The sequence below is a fragment of the Amblyomma mixtum genome, chromosome 3 (genome assembly GCF_055824585.1).
Source record: "Amblyomma mixtum isolate Tamu chromosome 3, ASM5582458v1, whole genome shotgun sequence".
Lineage (NCBI taxonomy): Eukaryota > Metazoa > Arthropoda > Arachnida > Ixodida > Ixodidae > Amblyomma > Amblyomma mixtum.
In genome coordinates, this window is record NC_143014.1 from 69,588,492 (window position 1) to 69,614,604 (window position 26,113).

General features: G+C 46.1%; 1 protein-coding gene across 1 annotated transcript in view; it reads right to left on the reverse strand.

The window, feature by feature from the left end:
* LOC149350528 (forkhead box C1-B-like) overlaps positions 1–26,113 on the reverse strand; it is a 109,836-nt gene that overhangs the window by 63,117 nt on the left and 20,606 nt on the right. The gene's annotated exons all lie outside the window — the stretch shown is intronic.

Genomic DNA, 26,113 nt, shown 5'->3' on the forward strand with positions numbered 1-26,113 from the left:
GAGACATCGCCTCAGGTAAACCAGAAAGGTGGGCCAGTTGGTGATTTACATTTTGGAACATCGCACGAGCAATGTTTAGCAACCAACAATGTTGCAAAGGACGGAGACATAAAAGAAGTAACAGACATTAGCAGAAGTAGCAGCACCCAGCAAGCACCCAACAAGCTGGCAAATGTACTGTCAAAGACTCAAAAGAACAACCTCGGTTAAAGAAGGAACATGCTATTCGTTTTATAACATTCAAAGCGGGGGTGGTTTATGAGATATCTCTCTCATGCAAAAACGAGACGACAGCCAGAGTGACAGGCGCTTGAACAACAAGCTGTGAGAGCTGTGTAGCAGAAAAAGATTTTACGGGGTTGAACACTTGGGTGACCATTGGAGAAGATGGTGCGAATGTACGCCAGAGTTGAACGCCACACGCGTCTATGGGAAACTGAAAACGAAGCTAAAGTAGGAAGACTTTGGAGGCCTACTGCATTAAAAAAAGGATGTCATAAGTGTACCAGCACTCCCTCTCTGGTTCTATCACGAAAATAAATTACATATTTGTGCCTGTGCGGTGCTCTCTAGCTCTAGCCATATAATCATGTTTCTTGCGTTTGTTACCGCCTCCATCCTTTTTATGCGTCACTTCCTGCAGTAAAGAAGTTGTTGGCGCCCATCGACTGTCCTGTCGACCTGATCCTTCTTCCACGTCAGAGTCATTTATGATGGTGCAGTGTTCCAGGACTAGGCGCTATGGCACGATGCCACCCAAGCGTCTTAGTTCAATATAATGGAGATGAATCTGGAAGACACCGGCGAAGATATCGCTGCTAGAGGAACCTAGGACAGCGAATCTACGACGCAAATAACTAAATCCTAATTCTCGCTAAGAGCATGGGTCAGTGTTAAGCCGCTCTAGCCTGCAAATCAACGCCTCACGAACATGGCTGAATGACTAAATATTCTGTACGTTAACCCATCGGCTAAAGCGCATTACTACCACATTACCAGTTCGTTCTACGAAAGTAATTCTGAAAGCAGTTTAGGCCCACTACAGCAACTGAGGCAGTGACAAAAGTAGTTAATAAAGCATAAAAACGACGTGACGAGGTGCGTAGTAAACCAACTATGAAGGAAATACAATTGATTACTTGAAGTGCACAAATTCAGTAATGCCTTCTCGATGGCAATACAGACAGATAAAAAAATAAATTGGAAATGCCTTGGGGGACCATTTCGGTAATTGACTGTAGTGATTGCCAGTTTCCCAAGCACGAAAAAACTCTTAAATTTTATAAAAGGCTGGAAAGTAGGACAGTCAGTGGGCATTCAACTAAATTTTGGCGAAAAATTCGTGAATATATGTCCAAGACACTAGCACCGTACCAATTACAAAGTGACCAAAGCCGTACATAGATTGCGGTATACGCAAAACTGTACTTAAACCGGCCAGTGTTGGTCTCGAACGCACTTTTAGTACAGCATGACGAGAAATATCTACGCGGTTTATTTCAGGAAAGAAATATGCGAGTGATGGGAATGGCCTTAGCTAGATTCAAAAAACAAAAAGGATTAAATAAATATGGTGTCATGCCGCATTATGATCATCATATTATGAAACGCTGTTGCGACATATGAATTGTTATCACATAGCTACATATACGAGGACGGTGTGCACACAAAAAGCCGTACCAGTCCTACAAATTAACCATGTCCTAGATAGTCTGGAAAAAGATGCGCAGGAGTTGAAATAACACACTGAAGCAAAAAAAAAAAAAATGACAACAGGCAGTGGCAGCGGAAAGCACACGGACGTCAGGAAGGGTAGATTCGCACAGGGCGCGTCACTTTATTATTAGCTTTTCTCTTGCAGCCAGCGACCCACTACAGGCACGGCCTCCAATCAGAACAAACCTCGCGGAACGATGCAAGCAAATTTGTGCCGTAATTTTCCTCGTCCTGTTACCATCACCTCGTCATCTCAACGTTCAAACTCTTATTCAGACAAAACCGCATCTTGAAAACAATTTCTTTTAAGTTTTACGGCTTCTGCACATGTATTTACCGTTAATATACTACGCTGTCGCGTAGCAATTGAGTTCCAGTCGGCAGAGGAACCCAGACAGAACGCAGCTACGTACGTCCCGCTCGAGCTATGTTACGCCGCCGAGCGGCTGCGCTTGCAGACGCGGCAATACATTTTTTTTTAAACAATAATCTAAAATGACCAATCTGTACCCTGAGTGCGCTATGTCAGGCTGGCTCCATTATTTGGTACGTAAGCGTAACCGGTGACAACTCGAATTGAAACGCCATAGACTGACTAGCATCAGCTTTTGTCGGCAACGTCAGCAGCAGTAAAGAAACAGAACAATCAAAGCTCTGGAGGCGGGGCAATTAATGCTCAACACCGCCTATTAATCTGACGAGCAGGAACCTATTTAGCGCCGGCGCTTGGGTCGTTACCTCATTTAACTGCCTGCTGCGCACAGCTGGGCGGCCTATCCCGGCTTCCGCTGAGCGTAGCGTGAGCGCGTCCTGGGCGGTCCAGCCGAGCGAGCGAGAAAGCGCCACTGACCTGCATCGTGGCGGTGTCGGCGAGGAGGCGGCCACCGGCGATCTCCCACGGCACGCGCCGGCGCGGCTGGGCGGCATCGAAGGACGGCTCCGAATGCCGCCGCTGTGCCGGCGGCCGAATTGACGCGCTCTTGGCCGCGTTCGCTGCTCGGGCGAGAAGGGCTTCCGAATAGGCGGCTGCATGGCGCGAAGTCGCGGTAAGCTCTGCAGCCGCCGATTTTTTTCCTCATGAGGTCTTCCGCTGGAAAGACCACCCGTAACAGCTTTCTTTCTTGCCTTTTTATATATGTTTATATATCTTTTATGTGGGTGCTTGCGTGCGTGTGTTCCTGCGAGGGATCCATATAAATAAATAAGTTTGTTATTACAACAAACAAAAGTCCCCAAAAGCGCGCTTCCTCCGGCTGCTTCTCGAAAACTCTTTCTCTTCCCCCGTGCGGGGCGAGGGCCCCGGGCGCGCCAGACGGACACTGTGGCGCCCCTTTTGGTTATGCGCCCGGCCGCTTGTTTTTCTTTTGCGGATTAAGTTTTAGCATCGCCGGGGAGACGAGGAAGAGGGAGTCGGCTTTCTCCGTGGACCAATCCCCCAGGTAGGGCTTCCGCTAATCCGGATGAGGAGCAAGCAGGAATAACACGGGGCCGCCGCCGGAAGCAGCGGGGGAAGAAGAACGGCGGCGGTGGCCAACGCATGCGCGCGCCGACAACGCCGAGAGCGCGCGGCGCCGGCCACCGGCGACCAATTGCGCGCAGCGGCCGACTCCCACCGCGCCGCACTCCGCTGACCGCTGCTGCAGGGTTGCACATCGCAACAGACTCAACGCCGGCACTCGTCATCCTTCGACGCGACTGCTACTGCAGTCCGGGAGCGATGTTTCAATTTTATTTGGAAATGCCGCTTGCTTTAGCAACGCCAAGAGGGAGGCTAAATGCAGCCGTTTCCCTATGCAATCTCTTTTAAGTGCCAAGACAGTGTGAACTTGAAATTGTGGGGCATGCTGTCCAGCACAGACCAATTCACTCTGCATGCATCAAACCACTTACTCGAACGGATTTCAGCCCACCGCTGACTTTGCTGCATTATGTTACGGTTGCATAGGAAGGCATCTATGGTTATATAGGCTATACAGGCGTAAGCGCAAGCTCGCGGTTCGCTTGTCAGCCTGGTGCATAGAGCACATCAGCTTTAATAAGAACGAGAGTATGGGTCATCTAGTGATACATGGCGGCATTTCTAGTCATGTCCACCTGCCTCGGATATACGCACACATGCTCTAACATCCCTGTTTCAAGTACCCTGGTACAAAGACATCAAATGAAACTCGCACAGGCTTTCGCGTGACTGATGAGAGAAAACGACAATTTTGAATAACTCGGCGGACTCTCGCAACGTGAAGGGAAGGTAAAATGGCGACACGTACAGCACCTGCTTTCCATGCACCAGTCATCATGCGCTGGTAACTGAGGGGCTGAAGCCGCCGCACAGGCGCACTCTAAACACGAATACTCATATATGGCAGTAAAAAGGGAGTAAGGTGTCCACAAAAGGGAGTGCGCCAGAGGACAGCTCACTCCCTCTTTACTCCTTTATGTTTAGAGTGCAGAGTGAATGCGAAGAGAAAGGAAATGGGGTCAGAGACAGCGGAGAATGATTTCACAAATCCTCAAGGCTACGGGGGCTGCTGCTGGCACATGGAGAAGGGTACATCATTAAAATTCACCGGGCTAATGTCCCGCAACGGATTTCACCCGGCTGATAATAATGGTAACAACGTTTTGCAGCACATGCGCATAAAATAACCTCTATAGACGTTCCTAGAGGTGAGTGCCGATAAACGAGACGCTGTCGCGGGCAAGTCTTTTGAAGACCTTCACTTAAAGGACCATAGACAGATAATTTTAGTTGCGTGTTTTCTTGTTTGGAAGGACACGTTAGACAATGGAATAGATTGTTCACCTTGTGGTGTTCACCTACGACCGCTAAATCATTTTTATGCTCTTTCTGTTCATGAGCCCAAAGATGCTGTAACGCGGGGTTGTGTTTAGGTGACGTGAGGCACGGAAAAAACTGCAATATAACCGCTTATACGTCGTTTGCTGTAATTCCAGCTGTTGAAGCAAGCTGGCCTAAGAATTGTAGTGAATTAAAGCTACGTAAAACCGAATACACTGCAATTTTCTTTGTGCGTCACAAGACCTGAGCACTTCCAACGGGTCACAGCCATCGTTCGGTCGATGTACCGAAAGAGCATCAGGAAAAAATTCAATTACAAATTATTTACGGTCGTAGGCGAACACCACGTGGCGAATAATGTATTCTAAGGTCTAATGCACTATTTGGAAGAGCAAAACATGCACCTAAAATCAGATGTCTGTGGTCCCTTAAACTGACGAATCCTGCAGAGCTGTGGACAAGCTTCCGCGGGAAGTCAGACGAAAAGCGAAGACCACTGTAATAACTTTGGGGTGTCCTTGATTATAGAGCGCCCGGAGTTTTTGCCCTCATTCGGAGCTGAGAAGTGAAAGCGATATTTGAATACATCCTTATTGGTCAGCACCTAAACGCGATAGCTTACCGTCACAACATACAACGACGTCAATGCCGCTTATTGTGTAGAAAGTCCCATAGGCAGCTGCAGCTGCAAAATGTGCCGATTCTTATACTGCGCGCGTTATCCAAGGGATAACCGGTTCGTGCTTCATCGCACGTGCCTTGAAAGCTCTGCGTTTCCCATTAACCCTGCAGTTTTGTTTATGTGAGTGTGTAATCTTTTCGCTTATATATGAATCATCACTGTTTTGGTTAAGTTGTAATGAAAAATGAAAATGGATAATTTATATGGGATAACAAACCAATTCTTACGCGTTCCTATTATCCAGGCGGGCTATGAATGGTGCTGTATCAGTGCAGTCTGAACATATTCGGTGGTCTTGTCGACAGACAGTTATAGCTTATCGCGATCTGCGTTACGCTACCATGATCCGCTTACGCGCGGACTCAGCTGCCGCTGTGCAGTGACAGGTGTGCGCCCCTCGGAGGCGTATGTGCATTCACAGAGAGCCGCCCCCCCCCCTCCCCCGTGGAAGCGGATTGAGGGAGAATATCTCGCATCGCGCTATGCCAAAACTCTCTAATGAAGTCCTACCGACAAAGCTGAAGTGATCCCACTGTCGCTAAAAAAATATATTTGGTCTCTTTTTGAAAGCGTGATGGCGTTGCAAGCCTGGCTATTGACGATTTCTCCCTCGTCTCATAATTTGGAGGTCTTCCTCGGAATGTCAGAAAGCTTCCTTTTATTGAGGTGGTTTCATACAGTCATACCGAACAGCGTGACGGCTAGCGGCAAGTTTCGAATTCATCGAAGCCGTTTAACAAGTTATGCACATTACTTAGACCAGTTTGTGGAGTGACGACTGACGAGCGAGACAGAACCATTCGTGTTAATGTGCGCACACGTGCTGCTCACCGGCTGCTCCGCCGAATTGTGCACATAGAACATTATCACCTTTGTTACTTCGACCGAATCATATGAAGCTCCACATTTAAATAGATTGAGGAGACTGCCGGTCTGTCATCACGCGTTTTCAACACATCTTTCCCAGTTTTGCACGGTGAAGGATAGTTTCTGTAAATGTCACTCGCAACGCTCGGACGCCCAGCCTTTATCGAAGGGGGTTATCTTGGTGTCCCTGGTCACACTTGTGAGCTCACGAGACTTTTGATAAGCACCATTTTGAACGTACCGCAGAGCAGTCGTCTGGTCTCTCTTTTCTCCTGCATCAATTAAAGCTGGTTATTAATGCAAAAGGCTTATATGCCGCATGGAAAGGAAAACCCGTCACCGAAAGTTGTCCGTCCGCAAAATGTGTCCACAGGAAATGGTACCTCTCACGTGACCTCATTCGAACAAAAGAAATTCGCCGGCATTGGGGTTCGAATTCAGGCCCTCTGCGTACCAGGCAGGGCCGCAAAGCATATGCCACGAAGGATATTTCTTTCTTTCGAACATGCTATTTATTACAATGATACGATTTTTTATGTACATGAGCTATCTGCGAACATTAAGAAAACAGTGGCAAATCAACGTACCTGAGCAACGAAGCACGAGAAAAGAGTCAAGGCAGAGCACGTACATAGCTAATACATAATAATACGACAGATATAAGCAGCAAATAACTAAAAAAAGGGCAATGAACAGCACACCACTAAGAGTGAATGCCACTCCAGTTCAAACTCGATCTGGGCATACAATTCTAGGTGTACAGTCATTCTACTGAAATGGTCTCTAGCAGAAACAACAGATTCCCAATGTCGGTCCACTATGCGTGTTTTCTACAGGTTGCGTAATCCAATTAAAAATAAGCTGTCTAAGTGTTCATCAGCAAAAGGCATTTCAGTGAAAGATTGTACTGAATGCGGCGTCAAATTAAGTCTTTTTTTTTCAATGTCGTTGTATAATGTCCCAGATAAGTATTGCATATTTACAATTGATGAAACATTGCTCAGTCGTTTCAGGAGCATCACAAAGGCGACAATTAGCCGTAGACACAAAAACACCCTTTTTCTCGAGCCATGTTTTTACCGGTAGTCTCAGTGTGTAACTTAAAGAAAAATGTCTTCGTATCTGGCGAGGGGGGCATTTTACATACTCTCTTGAGTACGTCAGGTTCCGGTAAACCAAAATACACAGAGCAATACACTGGCGAAGGGAACAGCATACACATTAAGTCCTTGTACAACCGTTTCCTCGACACCGAGAAAGAGGAACTCAGAGGAAAAACGAACAAGTAGGAAACGAACAGCCAAATACATCTCATGCATGAACCCCACAAACACGGACGATCAGAAACATTAGAGGACACTAGAGCATGAACTAAATTTACTTGCAAGAATGCACGCACTATTGAGTGCGCAGTGTCCCGGAAAAACATGCCACGAAAGGTCGTTGGTTCCAGTGTGTTTGCGGGACATGAAGTGAACGCTTTGAGGTGTGTATGACGGTAAAGCGAGTTGGGGATGTGTACTGCTGTTAGACAAAAATTAAATGCAAAAAAAGTTGCTGACGTCATCCAAGGGACACGTGATAAGTGGAACGTGTCAACAATGACTTGCGAAAAAAGTTGCTGACGTTCAAACGCAAATGCTTTCGCATTTCTCCAATGCAGCAGACTGCAGTACTCGCTAAGTTTTTTTTTTTAACCGATGACATGACTACTATAATCAGAACGAAGAAAAAATAACTTCGAAGTGACACATGGGCTATGAGAGCCGCCGTAATGGAGGGCTGTGGATCAAGTGAGACCACCTGGGGTTCTTTAACATGCACTGACACCGCACAGTACGCAGGAACCTTTTGCATTTTGCATCCATCGAAGTGCGGCCACCGCAGCGGGCATTCTATTCTGCCTCTTTTGGCTCAACAGCCGAAGGCCGTAGCCACTGAGCCACCACGGTGGGGGATTGTGAAAAAATGAAAAGTATACTAACTGTCTCACTCTCGGTGGACACCCCAACCGCATCTCTTCAGAGAAGGAATGGAGGAGAGAGTAAAAGAAGGAAGAGAGAAAGAGGCGCCGTAGTGGAGGACTCCGGATTAATCTCACCGCCCCCCCCCCCCCCGGGGGGGGGGGGGGTCTACAACATGCAATGACATCGCGCAGCACAGCGGCGTCTTTTACTGCTCGAGTTCGACAGTGCATACGGAGGCGTATACCTCTTTCGAAACGTTGCCAATATTTTAATCTGTACATAAAGGTTCTCATGACTTCCTTACGCACCTTTAAACTCACATTTTCTAATGTATTTACTTTCTGGAAGTAAAAGTTTAACCTCGACTAATCGCGTTCTCATTAGTCCGGCAATCTAACTGGGCTGTAATTCGCAGATCATCGCCATATTAAAGTTTGCACAGCCTGATACATAATACTTAAGAAGCCAAACTGGGGAAGAACTATGCATCGCAGAGAATGGCAATTAGAAAGGAAGTTCATGACGCATGTTGAAGGTTTATTTCATTGTGAAAGGAATTCAATGGCATCGCGTTGAGCTACCAACTCCAATAGTATATTAAAAAAAAGCTAAACTTGGAGAGCACTACAGTCTGCTGCAGTGCAGAAATGCGAAAGCATTTGCGTTTGAACGTCAGCAACTTTTTTGCAAGTCACCGTTGTCACGAGACCCTTGGATCACGTCAGCAACTTTTTTTGCAAGTCATCGTGGTCTAACATCAGTACACATCTTTAACACACTTTACCGTTGTACACACCACAACGATCTCACTTCGTGCCCCTTTAACATGCTTGAACCAACGACCCTTCGTGGCATATCGGCTCTGCGTGGCGATCTCTCATGCGGCTTTTCCACAGGCTAAACACCCCCATGAGCACTAAAATATCACATGGGACCTGAGAACCTTCGACTGCAGGCAAAAATGTTAGAGTGTAGGGCGTAATCTCAATGTCCTTTTGGGGGTCCGTTGAAGAATGCCGCAAAAAATATGGCATCAGGGCAAAACACAAAACAATGACGAATAGCTTCTGGCTGATGACAGAAGCGACAGTTCACACACCATGGCACAAAAGTCCTTTTTTCACGAAACTACGTTTTGACAGGTAAGGCTGACGTGTGAAATAAAAAAAAAAGAGTCCTTGCGGCCGATTGAACACACATCCGCTGCACCGATTTAATACACTGTTGTCTAGAAAGGACAGGTAAGGCTGCCAATCGGTACAAAAAACAACGTCTCAATCAGAACTTTTGTGACCTGTCTTCTGGATAGACTGCGTAGGAATTTTAAGGAAAAGCGTACAGTGGGGAAGTGCAATGTGTCGGCGACTTCTTAAAAAAAACCTCACAAAGGCCTTTCACTCCTGTGACCAGTGGGCGCAAACAGAATAGGCAAATGAGCACTTAACCGTCTGTTAAACACAGCTAGGAAGAACGGATGGTTTGTTGTTTTAAAAAATAGAAACTTAGAAACAAGCTGATGAACGAACAAGTGCTGAAGACCAGCTCCACCAGCCTCCAGAGGGAGGAATAAATTGTCTAGACACATGGGCTCACATTGAGAGCGCTACACAAAAGTTGTAAAAATCCTGTGCATTGCCTGTATTTCTTCCTCGCACAATGCAACACCTGCATGACATAGATAAGCTTCGAAACCAAGAATATATTGCAGGCTTGTGCTCGTGCAAATAGAGACAGCTCCCTACCCATCCAAGCCTGAGTTTGTCCCCTAACTAACGAGATCTGAGAATCCCCGTAAGGTCCACTATTACGATACCGATGCAAAGGAACCCCCAAATACGGTGTCTTCGGAGTCCCGCCTGATGCCTCCCAAAAAGCTTGGTTTTGCACCCTAGTGACCTACCCAGAACCCGAACTATCACGAAATTTTTCAGTTACACGCAACACCTCGAGCACACTGAGCCGCCACGTTCATCACTTTTGTGCGAGTTGGATCGGCGAGAGCGCGTCTTAGAATTTGCGAGGCAAGAGGTGATATTTTGCCTGCAAGATAATGTTCACAGGCCCGGCGAGAGTCTGTGATAACCGTTTTCGATTTTGGATCGGCGGCAGCGAGAGCTATTGCGACTTCCTCCGCTCGTGTTGAATTTGGGGCCCGAAAAGATAGCCCATCGACATTCATTCCCCGGTGGACTACGGCAGCCGTGAAGAATCCCGCGGGCGACGGCCCTGTGATGTCCACGTAATAGACGCTCTCTTTATAGCCATATTGCCTCTCAAGCGTGCGAACCCGCGCTTGTCGTCTGCCTTCATGTGAAGCCATGTCCATGTTACGCGGGAGCGGAGCCACCAAGAGCATGTGGCGCCACAGCACCGGGATGTTCTCCGTCCCCTCTGGTATGCATGTGTGTTGGATGTGTAAGCGGTTTAGCAGGCGGCGCCCAGGCACCGTCTGCGATAGCCGCGTATATTGGTTCACGAGGTGGGCCTCCCGCAACTCCTGATAGGAGTTTACCACTCCCAACGCCTTCAGTTTAGCGTTGGAGGTAGCCACCGGGAGGTCCAGTGCTCGCTTTGTTGCCTTCCTGATGATGGCGTCAATGCGCTCGTCTTGTTGTTTGGTGGTGCGTAGGTACGGCATGGCGTAGAGGATCCGGCTGGTCACGAAGGCATAGGCGAGCCGTAGCGCGTCCCTGCCCCGCAGACCACCCCGCTTGTTGGAAACACGGTGGATCATGCGCCCTACCTGTTCACCTATGCTCTTGAGTTTCGCTATAGTAGAGTCCGGCCTAAGTTTGTTATTGATGAACAGACCCAGGATCCGGAGCTCTGCCACTTCTCTGATGGGACCGCCCGACAGAGATATGTGGGAGGCGTGCATGCCTAAAATTTTTGGAACGCCACAGTGAGATCGCCTTGCGACGTATACGACAAGAGTTCCCATGTTACTTTTTATATTGTGTGCGCCTGCGCATGCTATCGCTGTATATGCTCATTGAGAGCGTTTGCTAAGGTACTACCCAGTCGGAATCAAATACGAACAACGCCTCTCAATACGACACAACCTGTGACATTTTTGCGTTAGTCTGTTTCGAGCAGTCGGCTTACGTATGTGCATAAAACAGGATGCAAAGCATGGATCCATGTCTCCATGGTATATGGTCAATGTCTGGTCGTAAACTGAAGAAATAAGGCACAGGCGCGTTCGCGTCTGAATTCAGTCTGTTTAAATGCATCATTATCTTCCTCCACCTTGGAAAGAGCCTCTTCATTAACATTCACCCAATGCAATGAATGGCGCAGAAATTATCGAAAGGTGTGATAAAAGCCTTATCCCTGGCACTTTATTCATCCGGAAAGAGCGCAGCCGTCGTCGATTCATCGAACTCTGTTTTTAAGCACTCAGGCTATTCTACACCCTTTTTAACTACGCAGGGAATTTATACAGAGCGAACTGCTCCGAAAATAGCACAGCAGCCTGCTCTATAGCCGAGTTTCCTTCAATTCTCCAAGTGCAGGAAATGCGCAGTCTGCCGCATTGCCGTTTTCAGCCTCTCCGCATTAAGTGAGGTCTGCTTGAACTGAGTACTTACTCGCGGGACGTCCATGAAAAAAGAAACGTAACTTTAACGGCTGTTCATTCAACGAGGACAGTAAATAGAACATGAGGATTTCACCTTGTTATACTTAAGCGGATCAAAGTTAACAAAACGAGATTTCATTATATTCTCTTCTTTCCTTCCGTTTGTAAAAAGAGCTTTGCCGACGCTTCTGATTTCCATTTGGGGTCATACAAGAGAAAAGGAACTACAGACCTTGTTTAATAGGAGCTGAAGAAAAAGAAAAAAAAAACATTCGCAGTCATGAGTAGATTCATTCTGAAAAAAAAAAAAAAAATGAGAGCGATATATGAACTCGTAGAGACAAGAACTTCAGCGTACCAAAAGAATATATTTGCACTTACGTTTCAAACATGCAGCCCATGGGTCGCATGCCGCTCTTGGAGCTGCTATGAAAGGTCCTTGCAGCCGTGTGTGACCGACCGCCTTGGAGCTGTCAAAGCTTTCAAGGGAGGCATAAAATTGCCACGACCATATCCAGCACCTACACATTTAATAGTTAACTGCTAATATATTAGGAGTACAAAGCAAAACATGCGTGTCGTACTACGTTCTGGTGGCTAATTGATTGGAAGACTTAAAGAGCGATTTTGGGTGTGCCTTTCGTGCTATGCTGATCGAACGCGAAGAAGAGTTTGAAGAGCAGTTTTGCAGTAGTGTCGGTCTGTCTAAGGAGGCTTAGCTATTTTCTTGTGTTATTCTCAGTGAGGGTGAGTGATTATGCCCTGAATTGACAGCGAACTCGAGTGCATATGCCTAAATTTGATGTCGCTAATGGCCCAAGTTTGGAGAAAAATTTCAGCAAAGAAAGTTCTCCAGCTGGGCGGGAACTTATTAAGAGGAACGCCGGCATCTTCGGGAGCATCTCCTGGTGCTAACACCTGCCTTCCTTTTTTTTCTAAAGGCAAACAAGCCATCCCCGCAATAAAGAACGACTAACAAGCGTCTGAGGTCTACTATGACGATTTCGCGCTTTCAACTTAGAGTGTGGCATTTCATCATTCCTTGTATAGGGACGCGCTTCCAGTCGTGAGCGTGATTGTTGAAGCTACGAATTTTGTGCTGCGAGGAATCGATATTTCACAACTTATTTTTTGAGTTCGGGTATTGGCCCAACGTATAGCCACCTCCGCACTTCTCACCTCCAAAAGACGTCACAACGTTACCAGCGGGGATGTGTGTGCTGCATATGATGCCTTATGTTTATGTGATGTGAGTTTGATAACCTGGTAAGATACAGTAGAACTCAATGTGCTCAGAGCATTCATGACGCCCGACCTTACTTCTAAGGGCTGATTGATATCTTTGCCATAGTTTTCTACTTTTAATGACCAAGTAAATGACGAAACGCACTCCTCCGTTACCTTGATGGATGGCCATTTGCCCACCTACACGGAAATTACAAAATTCCTATAGTTTTATCAACGCATTTTGCTTACGGGTTTGGCATGCTTCTGTTGGATTTTTTTTTACTTTGAGCACACGGTATATAGCCTCAGAAACCGAAATAACAAAAATACACTATTTACATACGAATGCCAAAGCTTAATTTAAAACAAACTGTAGCTTTCGAACTACTGAACTACTTTGATCCGCTTCATACTTCAGGTGCAACGCTGTGAAAGGTACGGAACTAGTCTGCATAAAAAAATGAAGATGTGTTACTCTGCTCTTGTTTTGTGAAAAAATTTCGAGGAACTTTAGTGGCTAAAGTGGTGAAAGACGAAAGCCTGAGTGCTGCATTCTGCGACGCGATTGTTCAGTTCACATTCTGTTGGTGCATTAATTAACTGCCAATTAATGACGCCTAATCTTTGCCTTGAGGAGTGGAACGCGACAGCGTGTTGTAGCGCTGCCTGGGAGTCCAGGAAAGGAAATGGAGCTGTAATTCTCTGTCATCTCCGTGGACACCTGAACCGCACCGCACAGGAAGGGAGGAAGTGGAGTGAAAGAAGAAAGAGGGACCGCAAAGAAGAAAATGCAAATTGTATTTGAGGAAAGAAAATTATGCAGTAATTGTCTCACATATCTCGGTGGACACCAGTCGAAAATTGTATTTGTGGGAAGGAAATTGTGCAGTACTGTCTCACATATTTCGGTGGACACCCGTGACGTTGCAGTGACGTTGCGACCATTTCGACCAATTTGAAACACGGACAAATTTGCTAACACGTCTTGGTCACGACAATATGAGCCATTAAAGGCTTTCGACTTAAAATGTATCTGTCACTCATATCTCAGTGGACACCTAAACCTCGCCGTAACGGGAAGGGAGGAAGATGGGAGTGAACGAAGACACCTTATTCACTAGACGCGCCTTTGTTCATACCAAAACATCGAGCTGGCATGGCGGAGTGGCAGCGTGCTCGTCTCGCACGCCGGAGACCGGGGTTCGATTCCCGAGCTCGACCAATTTCCTACTGTTTTATTTATTTATCTGGTCTGACTAGAGAGGTTAATTAGGCTAATTGGTTAAGTAAGCAATTAACTAAACTCAGTACCACTTACTTGGAGCATCACTATACGATCCCTTTAATTGGTTGCATGGTTAGTAGCCAAAGTACAATTAGCCCCGTTTGAAATTCGCGCACTGTGACGTCACGACCATTTCGACCAATTGGAAAGCGTGACATTTCTGTCGACAACTGCTGCTTACAACGATGAGGCATTAAAGGCTTCCGCCTTAAAATTGTTTTTTGAAGAAAGGAAAGGCGCAGTTATTGTTTTATTTCACGGTAGACACATCAACCGCTCCGTTAGGGAGGCGAGAAAGGTAGGAGTGAAAGCCGAAAGATAGAAAGAGTTGGCGTGGTGGACGGCGCCGCAGTAATTTCGACCACCTGGGGACCTTAAACGCGCACTGACATGGCACAGAACACGATAGCCTTTTTGCATTTCGCCTCCATCAAAACGCGGCTGCCGCTGTAGGGATCGAGTTTTGTGGCCGAGTGGTCTAAGGCACGAGAAAGCGAGAGCGTGTCTTCAGCGATAAGAGCGCATTTAATCAAGCTCATGGCAAACGTATCATGTAGTAAGCCTGCAGGCAAAAGCATTTATTATTTTGCGCTCAACACGAGGAAAGCATAACTTTTTGATAACGAATGTAAGCAGCACAAACAAGAGAGCTAGCTATGACAGGTTGTACCTTATGTGTGAAGCGGAGTGTAGACCTCAGATGTGAGATACTTTTGTTGCATCTAAAAACGGCGCACAGAAAAACACGCAAAACACAGGGAGAACGGACAGGACAAGAGCGCTCCTGTCCGTTCTCCCTGTGTTCCTCCCTGTGTTTTGCGTGTTTTTCTGTGAATATGTGAATCTAAGTTCTCGCGACCTGTAGAAAAATTAGAGGTTTTAGATATTCGTAACATGCAGCAGCAGTGAATAAGGCTCCGTCTTCCTGTTTTTTCTCCCCTACACGGATACCTGCAGTTAAAAACGCTTGGAATGCAATATTATGTATTAAAAAACATTCATTTCTTCGCCGCCTTTGGACGCTGCCTACTTTATCCTGAGCGTACGCATTACGCCCAGCACCATTAAGTTCTCAAGAAGAAAAAAAAATTAAATTCCTTCGCAAAAGTTGCGCTTCATGAACTTTTCATGGCGGCTGTACATGACTGCACCTTTAGTTTCCTTAATCTGCGTATCTTTAAGAATTTCGGTGCTATCTTAAAATGAAAAATTGCCCATAACACATCACAGTGTCATCTTTAGCAGCCTTCAACCTTTTTATATGAGCAGGTTTTTCGCCTAAATGTCACCCCTCGCTTTCTTCTGTTAGGAGCGCCTACGTCAGCCGAGAGAAGTTACCGCACTTCCGTATTTTTACAGCGCTGCTCTCTCATAACCATAACGATGGTTTTCGTTATGGATTAAGCTGAAACCTGTGTAACACCAATTACCGACGTACAGAGTGAATGAGACCATATATTCAAGCACGACTTGCAACTGCATGCGGAAAGCGTCTTCGCGGACGGCTGCTCCGTCTCACTGTAGAGAGGATACATGGATGGCACGCTCCGTCTTCGTCCAGGATTAATGAGAAGTTAAGCGACAGACCCTAAATCAGGACGCCTGGGTCTCCTCTGAAGTGCCGTGGCTGCTGAGGAGAAGTCTGCCTCGCAGTGGCGGCAGGTTGAAGTGGCTGGGGCTGGGCGCTCAATATGTGAGGAAGCGTTTGTAGAGAAGAGACAAAGAGACAAATCCGGGTCATAGATGCCTTTACTTTATTGAGCCAAGCATTTTCAATTCCACTCAGCACAAGAAATACGGGGTTATTTTTTGCCCTCAAAATTTGCTGTGGGAAAGTTTACCTGGCGTATATGATCAGATTTATTAGCTGTCATAGTAAAAGAGGGAAGTTAAAACTTGACAGCTGTTTGAATCTTACTTGACTTGCAGCATTTATCCAAGCAATACAGATAATAGGTGTACAGAGCACTTTCACAAACGCGGTAACGTGCAGAGTATAAAGGGTGAAACTTTATACAATCAAATGAAGTACAGGTGTACCCGCTTTAGAAAAACGAATATTGAGTTTTTCATATCAATATGATGTAATCATGATGAGTTTTGGTGTTAACTTTTTTACGTCGGAGTAACATTATAAATTCTTCAGGAGTTTTTGCTCTAACTTGAGTGATGAAAAAACAAAAAAAAGCTTAGTTTTGTAGCCCAACTCATGATACATGAACACATCCGAGCAGCATCATTTTCATGCACCGCCCAGGCTTTTTTTTTTTCAATTTCTCGTGCAGTAATGATGTACAGTCTTGGACAAAAGTCTTAAGGCCAAAGGCTTTTCGCTTCAGCCCCATAATATAGCCATTAGGGCATTATTAAAGACCGCTGGAGCTTGAAATGCTAGCAGAAAGTTTCTTCTGGATGCAGAGAAGCTTTCTGCTTGACGTGTTTTTAACGATCCGCCACACGGAACATTTCAGGGACAATCATTTCGCTGCAGGTGAGCGCTGTGGCCTTAGGACTTTTGACCAAAACTGTACCTAAAGTAACAGAGCTTTGTAGGTAAACTTCTTGATTTTCACCTGCCAGAAATTGCATGGCTTCAAACCCTGCTTTTTAACGACTCTCCACTAGCACTTGCTTGAAGGGGGGGGGGGGGGGGGGGGGTCATTTATTAAGAGTATACTATATACGTGAGCCGGAGTATGAAGTTCGGATGAGGTGAGTGTATCAAAACGGCATGGTTTCCACAACATTGTAATGCCCTATTGTCGACCTTCTTGTTACTTACTCCTTTCAGAAGGTCCATGGAAGCTGTCTAATGTAATGATTGGCGGGTCTGGCCCTGAGTTGTTCCATGTTTCAGCGAAATTTACGTCGCGTGGAAGAGAGCATTAATGCAGCGTTTCTGTATGATGTTAAACAGACGTTAGAAAAAATTGCATTGAAGGCACTCCCCCCCCCCCCCCTTTTTTTTGGGGGGGGGGGGGGGGAGGGGGGCTGCAAAGCGCTAGTTTTCCTGCATCATAGACCATTCAGCAATGCGTCATGAATAGAACATATATACATCATAAATTAATGAGAATCTCAACAAGGAAAAACACATTACGCCGTAATTAGAAACTCGGTGGCCATTATTAATCAGCAATGCCTCAAAAACTCATCCCGTCAAGTGCCCTTCTAGCTTCGCGGACAGCTCGAACGCGCAACGCCCTGTGGCCTTATGTCATAATAGCAACTTGTTGATTCGGCCTCATAGCGCCCACGTTACACACGCAATGCGCTATTTTTGCACTGTTTTGTGGTTAGGGGTAGAGCGTGAAAGCCGGTTTTCAGGAACCAGATTCACAGGAGGGTTACCACACATAAACCGCGAATTTCTGCGACAGCTTCGGCAGCACGCAGTGCCGATTGTTCGCAACTACGTCGTTTTACCTTGGCGTTGGCCATGGCGCGTATCATTAGCGTCAAATGAAGCGCGAGCAAGATAACTACAGTGGGAGCGCAAGAGCACAGAAATGTTTGCTGCTGGAGAAGATTTACAAGCGGAGTCTAAGCTTCTATGCACCGGTCTTCGTGACGTCGAAGAAAAATCAAGCGGCCTAGATTTCTGTCTTTATCAACTAAACACTTCTCGTTTTGCTGGTCAGGTTTCAGCTGTCTTGCTCACGTTTCGTTTCACGCTGACGGTGCCTCTCTATCTTGGAATCGGCGGGATCTTATCGTGCAGCGTGTTTACGGCCAGCGTTCCATGCGCGCTCATCCTCTATTCAAAACGCCGCACGCATGCGGGCTCTGGCCTCCCGCTAACGTACGCTTTCTCTCGGCTGCACTGCCATGTAGGCCTTCGCAGACTGTATGCGCTTCCTTTCTCGATTTCGTGCCCGCTGCAAAGCTTCTGGGTCTACACGACCCAGTATCCATGACGCGTGACGCAGTCGCTCAAGGGGTTCCCCGCAGTGGTGAAGACAAAGCCGACAAGGCTCCTGCTCGTACACGCCTGGCCCCGTCCTCACGAGCGCCTTCCCCTGCGCCTGTCTCCTCTGTGCGGTCAATATCGACGAGTGGCTGCTCCGTACCCAAGGAGCGCTCGCACAAGTAGCTATCGCTGGAAAAGATGTTGACCTCCGAGTCAAGTCGGTGCATCGTCAATTTACAGCAGCTCCCTCCCTTCCTGTCACGTTTTTTTTACCCCATTTCGTGAGCGCTTATCTCACAAGAAAGTCGATAATAGAATCGAAGCTCTGATGTTATGAAACTTCGAGTGTTAATTGCTGGTAATGTGACGCTTTGCGATGCGTAAGTTTTTGCAGCGCTCTCTTCCTTCTTTTTTCTCTTTTCGGGAGCATACAGTCTTTGCAGAAGGGAATAAAAAGTAATCTCAGCTTTTTCTGAACCTAATTACTTCAACAATGGAGATGAAGACGGCCTAGACAAATGGCTCTATTCCTTTCCACCGTTGTACTTTGTCCAATGACGCATTTTTACGCGATTTTCTACTAGCAGTCTGACCCTCGCGATGCAAGAATTACAGATAGTGGCGCTTAATATAAGACGTAGCTGGGAAGGTAACTTCATAACTGCAGACCTCTTGGGCAAAACTTCCAAATATACTGCTGCAGAATACATCGTCAGTGTAGATCACTTAATATGCCATTTCCGACCGCTCACAAGTGCTACGTCTCATCCTTTGCTCTCAAAGTGAGGCTATAGCGCTCATGACAGTAACTCACGCACACTCCCGTAGCGCAGTAGTTTTTACAGTGCACACACTAACACGGATACATTGAACATAACAGCATTCTGCGTCTTGCCTCATTGTGTGATGAATTCTAGTCTCAAAGTGTATTCCAGAACAAAAGCCAACGATAATGAGCATGTGATGACTGTGCGCCTCCTGGCAAATTTCGGTTACAGTAAAAACTTTCTGGCCTGATCAGCTGCAGGAACGGCCTCAAGGAATCGAGTTCATCGCTGTTTCAGCCCTGCTTTCACGGCGTCTATCAAAAGGCTCACTTTTGTCGAGCAAACCGAAGAGGGTCAGGTACTATGTCGAACTTCGATTCCTTAATATTGTTACGCCCATGTAGAAGCTATGCCGACCACGCAGAATATAAAGAGTGAGGTAGAGGCGTCTCGTGCTCGCAATCGGCTAGCAGACCCAGCTGGCTTCAGCCACCCGTTCTGGACTCAATAAACCTCTGCTTGAAATACATTGATGGAGGCTGCGGTACCGAGCCCCTCATTTCCCTTCCCTTGTCTGCTCGAAAGCTTCTGCCAGTCTTGATGCCATAGGTGGCATAAGTGGGTTCTTGCGCAGCTTCCGCCCTCATCGTTCAACCACGTTCCACGTAACACTCACGGTAAAACAGTACGCTCTATGTCCGCCGCTATGGACGACGGTGGCGCTGGGGAAAACTGTCAAGGATAGGTTGTACTCAACTTAAATACCCCCGAAAGCAGAAAACTGGACAGCCGCCGCCATAGCTCAGTTGGAGCACTGTACGCGCCATATAGAGGTCATGGGTTCGGATCCCACTGGCGGCATATGATTCTTTTTTCTTAAACTTTATAATCAATTATTTTTCAGGCATAAAATGCTTACCAATATCCGATTGATCAACGCGAGAAATTGGAAAGAAGACGGGCAGGTTGAGTTACACTTAATACACAGCGAAAGCAAGGCCGCAAACATGAACTGCAGCAAGTCAGTTTAATCGCATTTCGCTTTAAAGCGCTGCCGCCACAGCCGAGACTGACCCAGCGTTGCGTGCGGGCGGAGTGCAAGACGCGACTAGAAAGTGTTGTGCCCGACGAGAGACGCACGCCTGATTCACAGCATTGTTCGGAATCATGTACTTTTCAATCCTTCCTTCTTGGCACAGCTTAGGGCCCGCTTGCACAAAGCAAATTAGGCAGTCTACCAGACTAGCCTGATTCACAGTCTAGACCTTCTACTGTTCTTGAGGAAAGGAAAGGCGCATAACTGGCTCACTTTGTCTGTGGACACCTGAACCACGCTGTGAAAGAAAAACACGAACGCAATAGCTGGAAACAAGCTTTTAGTCGGCGTTCGTGCTCTTCTCTCAAGGTGTGGTTGAGGTGCCCACCGGCAAAGCGAACCAGTTATGCGTCTTTTCTGTCCTAGAATCCAGCAGAGGGTTTAGACTACGAAGAACGCTAAACTTGTAGCTAGACTGTGTAATCTTATTCGCGGTCTAAACACTGTCTTGGTTTTCGGGAAAGGAAAGGCGCATAACTGGCTCACTTCGTAGATGGACACTTGAACCACGCAGTGATAAAAATATTGGCGCGCGCGTTCCGCCAGCCTTCAGGGCTTTCACTCCTAATTCTCCGCTGTCGCCGCGCCGGGCTTTCCTCTTTTCCACAGTGTAACTCTTGATGCTGCATGGTGTGACATTGATTCAGTCGTTGTACCCGCTCTCCGACTAAGCTATTACAGCTTTCGCTGTAAAAAAAAAAAAAAAGAAACATTTTCCTTATACTTCTCAGACTTTTGGTGAGAGTTTGTTTCCCTAATATACTATCAAAGAGGGCGGAACTAATGGATCTTCTGAAGATCGCGGCGCCCACACTTACCTTGAAGCCTCACTCCGCCTGCGAAAGGCGGATTACCATGAGCTGCTTTCTCGGCGGCTTATGTTCTCGAATTACTCTCATTGATGAGTACGTGTCAATTAGCTTTTCATATTACATCCTACGTACGAATGAAATTCTTTAATAATCTTAACTAATGAGGTTAAAATGGAAGAGGAGGAGAAGGAACAACTTTATTTTAAGAAAAAAAACCAAAAGGACCTCAATGGTGGGCTCCTAATCGTCCAAGAGTCCACGGGCCTGGGCTTCAAGGAGAGCTCTGTCCAATCGCCACGTTTGGCCAGCTGGTTGCTCTCAGCTCCCAGAGCGGCCTCCCATGAGGAGGGGGATGGGTTGGAGCACAGGCTAATTATACTTGACCCCAATCATTACCCGCTCTGATTGCTCCTTCGGTGCATGGTGCACGAAATAATTCACAGGCCCCAACGCCTGCGCGATCCATAGCCTATAGCATTGCCTTGGTACAGAAAAATCAATTAACCATCAACTACTTTAATCACTACCACCCGGGATTGAGATCTGGAATTCTGAGAAATTTAAGAAATTTGGACAGAACCGTGGCCGCTGTGCTTTAATTCAGTCACCTGTCTCATTCCGTTCTTCGTCTCCCTCCCGGCTAGCCAAATAGTCGCAAACAACATCGTCGAACTCACCTTAAAAACTCGCACCGTCGTTCTTTGGAGGGTTCACATCTTGCGCATCACTGCAAGGGTAACGGCTGCGAAGCAGAGTTTCTTGATACCAGTATCTTGTGCAGAATGTATCAGCAGTGCATCGGTGTTGGCGCATAACCACAAAAACGCTTTCTTAGACCTGTGCTGCTGAAAGGCCCAACACGGGTCTGTATCTTTCCTCGCCCTTTCGTACATAGCTATACATCTTTATTGTTTCAGTTTTCATACAGCGCTTTGAAGCCTGAATTTGCCCCCCCCCCCCCCCCCCCCCCATACACACACACATGCGCAGACACAAATATCTGAAGCTTCTCGCAGTACTATAAACTGGACTGGTGCAGGCTCGTTGGTGTGCCGCTCTTGTGTACCTGCTATACCCAATAATTCTGGACAAAAGCATTTTTGACCGGGAACCAGTTTATAAACGCAATGTTTTCATATGTTGTAAGACTTCGCTATAACAATCAATATATCCGCAGATCTCCGGTCGGCAGGCTTCCATTTTTTTGCTGTTATCGTTTTTTTTTATCTTCAAAACCATTCCTCATTGGTTTTATATGCCGCTCTTAACTGCTAGATGCGAGCGATGAAAACAATTTAAAAGAAAGGTTTTGCTATGCATCGGAAGAATGGACGATTACCTTCAATATTTCCATAACAGCACCTCACGATTTTGCAATATTCAGAATTTTTATCCAAGAATGTTGGAAAGGTGTACGCAAGAGAACGAAGATGGTCTCTGTACCTTCAGTGCATCCAGCCTGCTTTGGCTCCAGCCTGCAAGCAAGGCTAAACCAGTGTTCTCGCTCCAGTGTTTAGCTTGCTATCTTCTCTTATCCGCCACTCGTCCTCAACCGCCACAAAACCTGCGGGGCCCCGAACTCCCTCCTACACTTCAGCACATCACATTGGAACCCTACTTCCCATAGGTCACGTTTCACATTTGGTGCCTCACCGACAGCTTTCGAAATACCTGGACACTCTGAAATACAGGATATCGTCTGTCTTGGATAACTTGGATAAAGAACGCACCAGAAAAGTTCTGGAATTACATAACCGGAAAAAAGGCTGTTGTGTCACAGATATCAGTCAACAGTTCCATTATCACAGACCAGAGAGCCATTGCGCAGCATTTTAATACATATTTTCAAAGCGTGTTTTCGAATTCCAGTTCATGTACCCCAATAGTCGCACAGTTTCATGACACCGAAGTCAATTTTGTTTCTTATGCTGGGATATTTTCTATGCTACTGAACTTGAAAACCAAAAAAGCATGTGGCCCTGATAACATTCCTAACATTTTTCTGCGAAGATATGCCGAATCGGTTGCAAAGTTTTTGTATGTACTGTTTCAAGCATCCTTGCGAACTGGGAAATTGCCTGTTGACTGGAAGACCGCCCGAATCATCCCTGTACCTAAGAAAGGAGATCGTTTAATGCTGTCAAACTACCGCCCAATCTCCCTTATTTCATCTTGTTGTAAATTAATTGAACACGTCATTGCTGATCGCATAAATGAATTCCTAAATCGGCACTCCATTTTATCTAAATTTCAGCATGGTTTTCGTAAAGGATATTCAACAGTAACCCAATTAGTAACAATTGTTCACTCCATTGCATTAAGCTTAGACAATAATGGCCAAGTTGACCTAATATTTTTAGATTTTAGCAAGGCTTTTGACAAAGTCCCTCATGATAAATTAATTCTAAAGCTTAAATCTATTGGCCTTCCTGAGATATTAGTTACCTGGATTTCAAACTATTTAACTAACCGTAAGCAGTATGTCTCGATTGATGGAGAGGAATCGGGAGCTCTTTCAGTCACTTCTGGAGTGCCTCAGGGGAGCGTTCTTGGGCCTTTATTGTTCTTACTATATATTAATGACATCGTCGACACAACTGTTCCGGGCGTTGAGATTCGATTGTTTGCGGATGACTGCTTGCTGTACAGAGATATTACATGTTCAAATAACCAGATTGACCTAAACACTTCTCTAACTAACATCCTTACCTGGTGCCAGAAATGGGACATGGCTTTAAACAAAGAAAAAACAAACTTCCTTCGCGTGACACGTAAAAAAAATATTTTTGAGCACAGGTACCATCTCGGACAAACACCACTGCAGGAAGTTTCCAGTTTTAAATACCTGGGTGTAACATTAACTAACAATCTGTCCTGGAATTCACATGTGGAAAATATCTGTTCGTCCGCCTTTCGCAAACTCTATTTTTTAAGAAATAAACTTTCCAAAGCTCCCCCTCAGGTTAAACTTCTCGCGTTTAACTCACTAATCAGGCCTAAGCTCGAATATGCATGCGTGGTGTGGGATCCATATACTAATACTAATATTAAGAAAATTGAAAGAATCCAAAGAAAAGCCATAAGATTTATTTATTCTAAATTTTCACCTTTTGATTCTCCGTCTGAGCTAATGAAATCTAACCGTATCCAACCTCTTGAGGTAAGAAGAAAAAATATTCGACGAGAATTTCTTTCCTTGCTCATAAATAACAAACTGGCTCTTGATCCTGCACCCTATTTATCGTTTTTAGCTACACGCATCACGCGTCACCATCATCCCGGTTCACTTACCCCGTACTTTGCTAGAACTGACACTTTTAAATTTTCCTTTTTCCCGCGTACCATCAGTGAGTGGAATTCTCTGACATGATAAAATGTAAGCGCATAGTCATCCTGCATGCCTTTTTTATTTTTATTTTTAGTTTTTCTTTCTATTTTACTTGTTATTTCTTTTTATTTTACTTGTTACCCGTGTATCTGTGTTATCTTGTTCTGCTTGGATCTGTAAGATGATCTGCAGTATGAAATAAATAAAAAATAAATAAAACGTGCGCACTTGCTACCGATGACTGTTGTGCAGTGTCCCACTTGGCAGCCATAAACTCAAAAAGGAAAGAGTCAATGCGTAAACTGACGGAACTGTGACGATCACGCTGGCGTGTTTTTATACCGGCTGTTAGCAAACGAACTTCAAAAGTTTGAACAAAAATTCATGTCGTTAACCAACAATTTCTGCCCATTTTCGCTGGGAAGATTTTGATGTGGTATATGGCATTTAACGCCCCGAAGCGACACGTGGACCACCTGGGGTTCTTTAACGTGCACTGAGATTGCACGGCACAGTGTTTTTGCATTTCGCCTCCATCGAAATGCGACCGCCGCGGACGGGTTCGCTCGCGCGAACTTGACACCAGCAACCGAATGTCACTGCCCACAGGGGAGGGTTCCTCGGAGGTTTTGAGCGCTGGACTGTCCTAACCAACGAATGTGTCCTCAGTGCGTACCGATATGAACATTGTTCACATAGTAGTTCTCGACTTAATTCCGTGCGACCCTTAAAACCTAGCCAAATAGCCAAAGTACATAACCGCCTGCTTCCTCATTCTTTCCGTAAGATTATCATTATAGCGCTTCTTCAGAGCCTTCACACAGCAATCGTAGGCTGTAAGGTGCTTGCCCGACACTGTTCCGCTTCCTGAATAAGGCGTGGCTGCGTGGCTGCGTGATAAGTTAGAAGTTTGCTGCGCACACGTCCTTACTTGACATACTTCACTTACTAGCTATAACTCGCCTATCTTTTTCCATCTCCTTTATATCTTCTCTTTCCTTTTTCTCTTAACGCAGGTTAACCTCTCTGCGTTCCAGCTACGCTCCCCCTCTTTCTCCCCATCTCTCGCGGGCGTCAGCCATGAATATTCACTGATTTCCTTTAGCTTTCATCGCTGCAATTTTCTTTCCTCTAGTTATATGCACTACAGTTATCGATGTGTACATGGTCATCAATACACGGAAGGACTGTTGTCTGAAAGCCAGAAATTTGAATTACAACGCCCACAGCCGACAGATTAGGCTGAGTGGAGAGAAGAGAGAAGGTATCTCTCGATGTCGTTTTCTGGGAACCATTTTTGAGCCTCCCTATATGCACGTAAAGCCAGACGCATTCCGAGAAGTAAATCATGTTCAAAAGCTTGTTAGGTAGCGCTAGTTCGTACTTGCTTTTCTCAGTAGCTGGCTTTAATTATTTTTTTTTTTTCTGGGCAGAATATTCACTGCCTGGAAATAGTTTGGCCTGGCTCCTTTTCTTGGTATTTCCGAATAAACGGTTCAGGAATAACGCGTAGCTTCGCTGCTGCCCGATCGCTCTGGGTGCAAACTCTGCTGGTCGCTGATAAGATTTGCATTGGACTGGCGGTGGTCAGAAGCTCTCGCTTGCACAATTCTCCTGAGACGTGACAACGCCTACCGTCGAACAAAAGCAAACATGAAGTCGGTCACGAAGCTCCTGCAATGAGTGAAGCAGTGGATGAATAAGTGAAGACGAAAAGGAAAAAGAAGAGGGAAAACGCGGACGAGTGCCCTGAGCTGGAGTGCCTTTCTGAGCGTGTGAGATGTCTGTTTTCTTTTTCTTTTTGCTCACTCTTTCTCCCTCCCTCTTGCACTCTATTAGATTTAGCGCCCTTCTCTCAATTTTTCCTCTGCAGTTTTTAGGAGGCAGCCGACGTCTTCGACGGCTCCCGCTTGGCTGCGATCAGCGCGGGGAGTTGAAGAGCAGGGACCAGAGTGGTAAGGCGGGGAATAAACGAAGAAAATAAACAAGAGCAGCAATGGTGGCGCGCGGGAAGAATGGATCGAAGAATGTTGAGCGCAGACAGTTGAAGCGGCTGGGGCCCAAGTCCCACCTTCT